Below are 10,419 nucleotides of genomic sequence, written 5' to 3'. Positions count from 1 at the left end.
AATACATACATACATACATACATACATAAATACATACATGCAGGCTTGAGGGGCACCTGGATAGCTCAGTTGGTTGAGCAACCAACTGACTCTTGATCTCAACTCAGGTCTTGATCTCACAGTCATGAGTTTAAGCCCCACATTGGGCACCACACTGAGTGTGGAGCCTACTTAAAAAAAAGGCAAGATACTCAATAAAAAAAAAAAAAGGTTGGCTTGGTCAGTAGAATATACAACTCCTGATTTCAGAGTTGTGAATTTGAGCCATATGTTGTGTGTAGAGACTAAAAATAAAATTTAAAAAATTAAAAGCAAAAGTAATAAATATCTTGGTAAATATAAAAAACGAATTTTGTTCCTCTTAATTTCTTAAAATATGTGATACTTTTTAAAGCATAAATGATGTTGTCAGCTTGTAGGCTTTATATGTAGATGTAATACATATGACAAATTCTGAAAAATGGACAGAGAAGGGTTAAATTGACCTCTAATCTTGCAAGGTTTCTACTTTTCATATGAAGTGTTATAATATTATCTATACTTAGACTGTGAAAAGTTAGAAATACATGTAATAATCTGGAGAGCACATACTAAAGACTACTGTAAAGAGTAACATCTAAGAAGCCAATAACTCAGGTCATGCAGAAAATTTGGAGTAAAATGCTTAAAAATAGAGTATGTTTGGTTGTCCTGAACTTGATGTAGGCAAACACTAAACTCCCTTGGCTTATCTTGGTTGATAAAAGCAATAAATGACAAAAAAAATTTTTCAAAGGAAATAAATACATGAATATGAGAAGACAATGTTATAAAGGTGTCAATGACCCCCAATCTAATGTGTAATTCAATGCCATTCCAATTAAAATTCTAGCATTGCATTTTAAATTTTTTTCCTTTGAAATAATTATAGACTTACAGGAGGTTGCAAAATAGTTCATAGAGTCATTGACTGCTTCCCCCAGCAACCCCCATAGTGACATCTTACTGATTATAGTAAAATACTGCTAAATAGACTACAGCTTATTCAGCTGATACCAGTTTTCATAATACTCACATGTGGGTGAGAGGGGTATATGCAATTTTATCATATGTAGAGAGACTCATGCAATCATAATCAAGATAAAACACTGTTGCATCACCACAAAGGCACTCCCAGATGCTTCTCCTTTTTTTTTTTAAGATTTCACTTAATTATTCATGGGAGACAGAGAGAGAGAGGCAGAGACATAGGCAGAGGGAGAAGCAGGCTCTCTGCAGGGAGCCCGATGTGGTACTTGATCCTGGGATCAAAGTACAGAAGGCAGATGCTCAACCACTGAGCCACCCAGGAGTCCCATTGCTTCTTTTTTATAGTCACACCCACCTGTCACTCCTGCCCCTGTCTACTGGCAACCACTAATCTATCTTCCATCTGTATGTTTTGTCATTTCAAGAACCTTATGTAATTAGAATCATACACTGTTTACCTTTTGATATTAGCTTTTCCACCTTAAGCATCAAGTCCTTAATATCCATCCATGATTTTATGCATACCGGAAATTCAATCTTTTTATGGTTGAGTAGTATTCCATGATATAGATGTGCCAGAGTTTATTAGCCATTGAAAGACACTTGGGTTGTTTCCCGTTGGGGTTATTATGAATAAAGCTACTATGAACATTTGTCTACACATTTTTATATGATGTCAGTTTTCATTTATTTGGGATAAATGCTCATGAGTACAACAGCAAGGTCATATAATAATTGCATTTTGCATTTTATAAGAACTAATATTCTTTCCAGAATGACTATTCCATTTTACATTCTCATGAATGATGTATGCAAATTCGAGTTTCTCCATACCCTCACCAGCATTTGATGTTTTCAGTATATTGTTTTTATCCTAACCATTCTAAAAGCTATGTAGTGATATCTTGTTGTGGTTTTAATTTGCATTTCCTGATACCTAATGATGTTGAATATATTTTCATGTGTTTATTTGCTATCTGTAGATCTTCTTCAGTGAACTGTCTCTTCATATATTTTGCACATTTTCTAATTGGATTATTTGGTTTTTCCTGTTGAGTATTGAAAGCTCTTTATATATCATAGATACTGGTTCTTCGCTGGATATGTAGTTTGCAAATATTTTCTCCCAGTCTGTAGATTGTCTGTTATTCTCTTAGCATGATCTTTCAAAGAGCAGAAGTTTCAGATTTTTAACTTTTAAAAAAGTTTAAATTTGATGAGTTACAATTTATAAATATTTTCTTTTGTAGATGATGCCTTTAGTCTTGAGACTAAGAATTTTTCACAAAGCCCCAGATCTGGACATTTCTTTCCTATGCTTTCCTTTAAAAGTTGTGTATCTTACATTTTACAATTATATCTGTGAACCATTTTGATCAAGTTTGTTTTATAATATATTCTGAATAAAATGGTCAAAGGACAAAAATACACAATTTAATTCTTCACAGGAAAAAACACAACTACTAAACCAGTATGGAAAATTCAGTCTGACTAGTAATAAAGAATGCAAAATTGTAACAATAATGAAAGTTATATTTTTAACTATTAAATTAGTAAAAATTGGGATCCCTGGGTGGCGCAGCGGTTTGGCGCCTGCCTTTGGCCCAGGGCGCGATCCTGGAGACCCGGGATTGGGTCCCACGTCGGGCTCCTGGTGCATGGAGCCTGCTTCTCCCTCTGCCTGTGTCTCTGCCTCTCTCTCTGTCTCTCATGAATAAACAAATAAAATCTTTAAAAAAAAAAAAGACAACCGCCATTGAAAATATATTTTGTTACAGTTTCCAAGAAGGGGACATACCATATCATGTAGGGCCACACAGGGAAGCACCAGAGTCAGTCAAGAGGCAAAAGGAGAGGAAAGCATGGGCAAAAGCCTTTATGGTGGTTTTCTGAGAGAAGGAACAGCAGAAACAGGGCAAACAAACAGCACAGCAGGTTTAGGAATATGTTTAGGACTGGATAGTTTGAATAATTTTGATAGGCTCTAGGCTGTAGGGGTGGCCCCTAGCTGTCTAGTACCTAGCCCTGGGGTGATTTAGGGCAGAGGGATAGTGTCCTGGGCTGTAGAAGCCTGATAAAAAGAAAAGAGTGGGGGTATGGACTCAGGATTAGTTGGTTTGCATATCAAAGATGTGCTGCAGGTAAGTTGTTTATCTCTAAAATTAGCTAATTCTAGGAAGGACAGTCCCTCCCTGGGTCCATAAGGGCCCCAAATGTCAAAGTGTCATAAATACGGAGAACAAAAAACATCATTAAATACATAGTGTTGTGGGAGTTTTGATATTGGAGTGATTAGTATGTCTCTGTAGTTACTATATCCTGAGTTTTCCCAAAGGCAATAAATACAGAACTCAATCTCTCATAACGGTGGGATATTTCCTCTCTAGGCAGTCCATTTGCAGAATGTGCTGGTCCCAATGTACCCAAAGACAGTGTTTTTAAAGGAAAAGAAAACCAACTCACAACATTATTTGAGCAAACTACAGGAATGCAAGGTCAAGCATACCAAAAGTGAGCTTTCCTTAATCTCCCCAAAGTCTCCAAGGCACCATCTGCTTTTGGTCTATGATGCATAGCCCCATCTCCTGATTGGAAAGATTCTGGATTAAGTCCTGAACTTCATGGAATCGAGGTTCCCACCATTAGACTCTAAGATTTAGCAATACTATTCCTTCCCTTTATTCTGGTGTTCAAGTTCTTGCACAGTATGTGTCTTGTTGAAATTCCTAGTTGCAGGGAACTTGCTACATGCTGGGCAATGAGAGAAACTGGGTATAAACATCATTTTATTTAAAAGATATTGAGAACATATTATGAGCAACTACATGCCAACAAATTAGGCAATCCACAAGAAATGGATGCATTCCTAGAAATGTAAAAACTACCAAAACTGAAACAGGAAGAAATAGAAAACATGAACAGACCCATAACCAGGAGGAAATTGAAGCATTAGTCAAAAATCCCCCAACAAACAAGAATCCAGGGCCGGATAACTTCCCAGGGGAATTCTATCAAACATTTAAAGAAGAATTAATACCCATTCCTCTGAAGCTATTTCAAAAAATAGAAATTGAAGGAAAACTTCCAAACTCTTTCTATGAGGCCAGCATTACCCTGATCCCACAACCAAAGACACCACCAAAAAGGAAAATTATAGACCAATATCCCTGATGAATATGGATGCCAAAATTTTCACCAAGATACTAGCCAATAGGATACAACAGTACACATAAAAGGATTATTCACTACAGCAAAGCAGGATTTATTCCTGGGCTGCAATGGTGGTTCAACACCTACAAATCAATCAATGTGATACACTACATTAATAATAATAACGATAAAGGACAAGAACCATGTGATCCTCTCAGTAGATGCAGAAAAAGCATTTGACAAAGTATAGCATCATTTCCTGATTAAAACTCTTCATACTGTAGGAATAGAGGGAACATACCTCAATATCATAAAGGCCATATATGAAATGCCCACAGCAAATATCATTCTCAATGGGGAAAAACTAAGAGCTTTTCCCCCAAGGACAGGAACACACACAACAGGGATATCCATTCCCACCACCCACTATTGTTCAACATAGTACTAAAAGTCCTAGTCTCAGCAATCAGACAACAACAAAAAATTAAAAGCATCCATATTGGTGAAGAAGTCAAACTCTCACTCTTTCCAGATGACATGATATTCTATATGGAAAATCCAAAAGACTCCACTCTGAAATTGCTAGAACTCATACAGGAGTCAAACTCCCACTCTTTGCAGGTGTCATGATACTCTATGTGGAAAATTCAAAAGACTCCCCCCAAATTGCTAGAACCCATACAGAAATTCAGCCAAGCGGCAGGATATAAAATCAATGCATGGAAATCAGTTGCATTTCTATACACTAACAATGAAACAGAAGAAAGAGAAATTAAGGAGTCAATCCCATTTTTTTTAATTTTTTTTAAATTTATTTATGATAGTCACAGAGAGAGAGAGAGAGAGAGAGAGAGAGAGAGAGAGAGAGAGAAAGAGAGAGAGGCAGAGACACAGGCAGAGGGAGAAGCAGGCTCCATGCACCGGGAGCTCGACGTGGGATTCGATCCCGGGTCTCCAGGATCGCGCCCTGGGCCAAAGGCAGGCGCCAAACCGCTGCGCCACCCAGGGATCCCAGGAGTCAATCCCATTTACATTGCACCCAAAACCATAAGATACCTAGGAATAAACCTTAAAGAGGCAAAGGATCTGTACTCAGAAAACTATAGGACATTCATGAAAGAAACTGAGGAAGACAAAAAGAAATGGAAAAACATTCCATGCTCATGGATTGGAAGAACAAATATTGTTAAAATGTCCATGCTAGGGGATGCCTGGATGGCTCAGTTAGTTAAGCATCTGCCTTCAGTGAAGGTCATGATCCCAGGGTCCTGGTATCAAGCCCCACATTGGGACATCAGGCTCTCTGCTTGCTGGGAAGTCTGCTTTGGCCTCTTCCTTGGCCTCTTCCTTGGCTTGTGTGCTCTCTCTCTCTCATAAATAAATAAATAAATAAATAAAATCTTTTTAAAAAGTCTATGCTACTTAGAGCAATCTATACATTCAATGCAATCTCTATCAAAATACCATCAACACTTTTCACAGAGTTAGAATGAATAATCCTAAAATTTATACAGAACCAGAAATACCCCAAACAGCCAAAGAAATGTTGAAAAAGAAAACCAAAGCTGGTGGTATCACAATGCCTGACTTCAAGCTATATTGCAAAGCTGCAATCATTAAGACAACATGGTATTGGCACAAAAACATAGATCAATGGAACTGAATTGAGAACCCAGAAATGGATCCTCAACTCTATGGTAAACTAATCTTCATCAAAGTAAGAAAGAATATCCAATGGAAAAAAAGTCTCTTCAATAAATGGTGTTGAGAAAATTGGACAGCCACATGCAGAAGAATGAAACTGGACCATTTTCTTACACCATATACAAAAATAGACTCAAAATGGATGAAAGAGCTAAATGTGAGACAGCAATCCACCAAAATCCTAGAAAAGAACACAGGCAGCAACCTCTATGACCTCAGTCACAGCAACTTTTTGCTAGACACATCTCTGAAGGCAAGGGAAATAAAGGCAAAAATGAACTATTGGGACTTCATCAAAATAAAAAGCTTTTGCACAGCAAACAGTCAACAAAGCCAAAAGGCAACTGACAAAATGGGAGAAGAGATTTACAAATGTCTTATCAGAGATAAAGGTCTAGTATCCAAAACCTTTGAAGAACTTATCAAACTCAACACCCAAAGAGCAAATAACTCAATCAAGAAATGAGCAGAAGACATGAACAGACATTTCTCCAAAGAAGACATACAAATGGCCAACAGACCCATGAAAAAAAGCTCAACATCACTCAGCATCAGGGAAATACAAATCAAATCCACAATGAGATACCACCTCATCCCAGTCAGAATGGCTAAAATAAACAAGTCAGGAAACAACAGATGTTGGTGAGGATGCAGAGACAGGGGTGGGAATGCAAGCTGGTATAGCCACTCTGGAAAACAGTATGGAGGTTCCTCAAAAAGTTGAAAATAGAGCTACCCTACAACCCAGCAATTTCCCTACTAGATATTTACCCCAAAGATACAAATTTAGTGATCCAAAGGGGTATCTGCACCCCAATGTTTATAGCAGCAATGTCCCCAATAGCCAAACTATGGAAAGAGCCCAGATGCCCATTGACAGATGAATGGATAAAGGATAAACACACACACACACACACACACACACACAATGCAATATTGCTCAGCTATCAAAAATGAAGCCTTGCCATTTTCAACAATATGGATAAAACTAAAAGGTATTATGTTAAGTGAAATAAGTCAATCAGAGAAAGAATCATCATATGATATCACTCCTGTGAAATTTAAGAAACAAAATAGAGGTGTATAGGGGAAGGGAGGGAAAAATAAAATAAGATGAAATCAGAGAGGGAGACAAACCATAAGAGACTCTTAATCATAGGAAACAAACTGAGGTTTGCTGGAAGAGAGAGGGTGGGAGTATGGGGTAACTGGGTGATGGGCATTAAGGAAGGCACATGATGTGATGAGCACTGGGTGTTATATAACACTGATGAATCACTGAACTCTACCTCTGAAACTAATGAAACATACATTGTATGTTCATTAACTGAATTTAAATTAAATAAATAAATAATAAAAAACAAAGAATGATTCATTTTCTCATTGGTTTTCTACTCTCCAGAAAAAAAGCAAATAATCTCTGCATAACAAAAAACATGAAAATAGAGTAAAAGGACAATTGATAAACTGGGAGAAAATATTTGTAGCACAAATCACAAAACGCTAGTTTCCTAAAATATGAAGAACACTTTAATATTGAGGAACAAAGGACCAAAAACTGGTTAAAAGGGGGGGGGGTAGAGGCATGAACAGATAGTTCACAAATTATCTACCCATCTACCTAGATATCCCTTAACACATGAAAAGATGCTTCAGCTCACTCAAAATTAGAGAAATACAAATGAAAACAATGCCAAGGTACTATTTCTGACCTATCAGATTGATGAAAATGTAAAAGAATGAAAACACATTTTACTTGTGAGATTACAGAGAAATAGGCACTCTCAAACATTACTGGTGGGAATGCACATTACTGGCACAATTCTCCTGGAGGAGAATTTGTCATTGGCTAACAAAACTAACATGCACTTACCTTTGACCCAGCAATCCTACTTCTAAGAATTAACACAAAGATACACCTCTGACAACACAAAAATACATATGTACCAGGTTTTTTTTTTATTGCAGCACTGTTTGTTATTTCAAAATATTGAAAGAACCCTGATGTCCATACATAGGAGACTATTTGAATAAGCTATGATATATCCACACAATGGAGTTCTAAGGCATAAAAGAATAAGGAAGATCTCTACGAACTGACATGGAGTGATTTCCAAGATATACTTTTAAGTGAGAAAAAGCAAATTGTAAAAGAGTTTCTATAGTATTTTCTCCTTCATGTAGGAAAGAATGGCATATAAAAAATGTGCATGCATCTGCTCATTTGTGCAGAAAGAAATACAGGAATGATAAAGCAGAAATGAATGAGCTTGCTTACCTACAGGAGGTGGGCAGGAAGAGGGTGAAAAGAAGTGAAGGCACTATACATGAGGGTTGATCAAATATGTGAATATATTGTAGATAATGAGTGTCAGCTTTCTCACTGTTGGAGAGGAGTTAAAAATAAGTAAAGGAGAAAGGTCAGAGCGAGGCCTGTGCTGTTAGGTTGTAATTTGAGGTATCAGTATGAACTCACAGTGTTTAAGGTATATGGAAAGATGCAGAAATTAGTGGGCAAAAGTATAATGATAAATAGAATGTTTGCATAGTCTCAAGGTATCTCTCCAAAAGATTCCTTTTTTGAAAGTAAACTATACACCCAACGTGGGGCTCTAACTCCCAACTCCGAGATCAAGAGTTGCATGCTCTACTGACGGGTCAGCCAGGTAACTTCAGGGTGGAGACACCTAGCAGACACCCCCTCAACCAAATAATCAATGTTAATGTTACCAATAATGAGACACATAGATATCATGAACCTTTAGATATGATGCACTGGGAGCAAACATTCTTCTGTGGTGCTCTTGCCAGAAAAGCATAAACTCAGCCTAGTGATATGAAAACATCAGGTAAATCAAAATTGATGGACAATCTACAAAATAACTGAGGAGTACTTTTTAAAAAGTGTCAAGGGCACGAAAGACAAAGGAAGACTAAGGAATGGCCCCAGATGGAGTGGAATGGCGGATTAGATCCCCCAAAAGAAAAAGGACATTAGGACCACTGGCAAAATTTGAATAAGGTCTGTAAGTTAGTTAATCATATTGTATCAATTTTATTTTCCTTGTTTTGAAGTTTTACTATGATTATGTAAGGTGTTAACATTTGGTGAAGCTGGATGAAGTGAATTCTATGTACTATTTTTGCAACATTTTTACAAGTCTAAAATTATTTTAAAATAAAATCTTTTTTAAAGTTTCTGCCTGAACTAACACCAAATTCATTAAGGGATCCTCAGGTTATCTTTTATGGGGAAGGTCAAAAACTGGATTGCAGCTTAGAAGTTCCAAAGACCCTAAGATATGGCTCCTTCTGGATTCCATACCAAGGTTGGTGAAAGAGGGTAGCTAACTACCAAGTAAGGGCAAGGGGGCCTTCCAATTTCTGGATGAGACTGAAGGGGAAAATTATACCCACAAGCAACTAATGAATCCTCTTTTTAATTTTTTTGAATCCTATTTTTAAAAAGATTTTATTTATTTATTCATGAGATACACAGAAAGAGAGGCAGAGACATAGGCAGAGGGAGAAGCATGCTCCTCACGGGGAGCCCAATGTGGGACTCAATCCCAGGACCTCGGGACCATGACCCAAGCCAAAGGCAGACGCTCAACCACTGAGCCACCTGGTGCCCCTGATTCTTCTTTTTATGACTGAAGAGAAGCTACATAAAAGACCCAAACTAATGTAAAGAATTAGTCCAAAAGATAAAAGGGGCTTCAGCTATCCAAGATAACACAATGGGAATTGAAATTTAAGCCATACAATTTTCCAGTTAGACAAAGTTTAGATACTGACTTTCCCTTCCCAGAGGTAAGACCATGTGCAGTGGCAAGAAATTGGACAGAATCAAAAAGGACACCCCCCCCCGCCAAAGGGGAAATTCTACATAAGTTCTACATAAGAGCCCTAAGAAGAACAGAGAGGTCTCTCTCCTACTCAGCCCATTCTCCAACCAGGAAGGGACAGAAAAAATGAGTAAAGAAGAAAAGTTTTGAAAACTGTTCATTGGTTTCTAATCTGCTGATCCCTTATAGACCACTCATTTCTTGTTACAGGGAAATCCCTTTCCCTCTAACTTTACAATCTGCCACCTTAAGTTTAGGATCCTTCACTTACCATCTAAGGCTCTCCATAGCATGGTCCTACCCTTTCTTTCCAGTCATGTATTTATTTTGAATGCACAGAGCTTAATGGTAAATTCATGGATGTTAACTAAACTCACTGGGGTAATTATTTCACGCTATATACATATATCAAATCACCATGTTGTGTACCTTAAACTAATACAGTGCTATATGTCAATTATATCTCAATAAAACTGGAAGAAGGAAGGAAGGAAGGAAGGAAGGAAGGAAGGAAGGAAGGAAGGAAGGAAGACAGGCAGGATGGTTTTGGACCCCAACAGAGATGGTTCTCTCATCTCTGAGCAGGTGACCAAGTTACTTAATTGCTGTAAACCTTAGTCTCCTTACTTGTATAGTAGGGATGATACTGCCTATAACTAATGAGATTGCTATGGGTGGCAATAAAACAAGAGAATGCATGCAAAGCACT

The sequence above is a fragment of the Nyctereutes procyonoides genome, unplaced genomic scaffold (assembly GCF_905146905.1).
Source record: "Nyctereutes procyonoides isolate TBG_1078 unplaced genomic scaffold, NYPRO_anot_genome, whole genome shotgun sequence".
Lineage (NCBI taxonomy): Eukaryota > Metazoa > Chordata > Mammalia > Carnivora > Canidae > Nyctereutes > Nyctereutes procyonoides.
Note: the sequence above shows the minus strand (reverse complement) of the source record.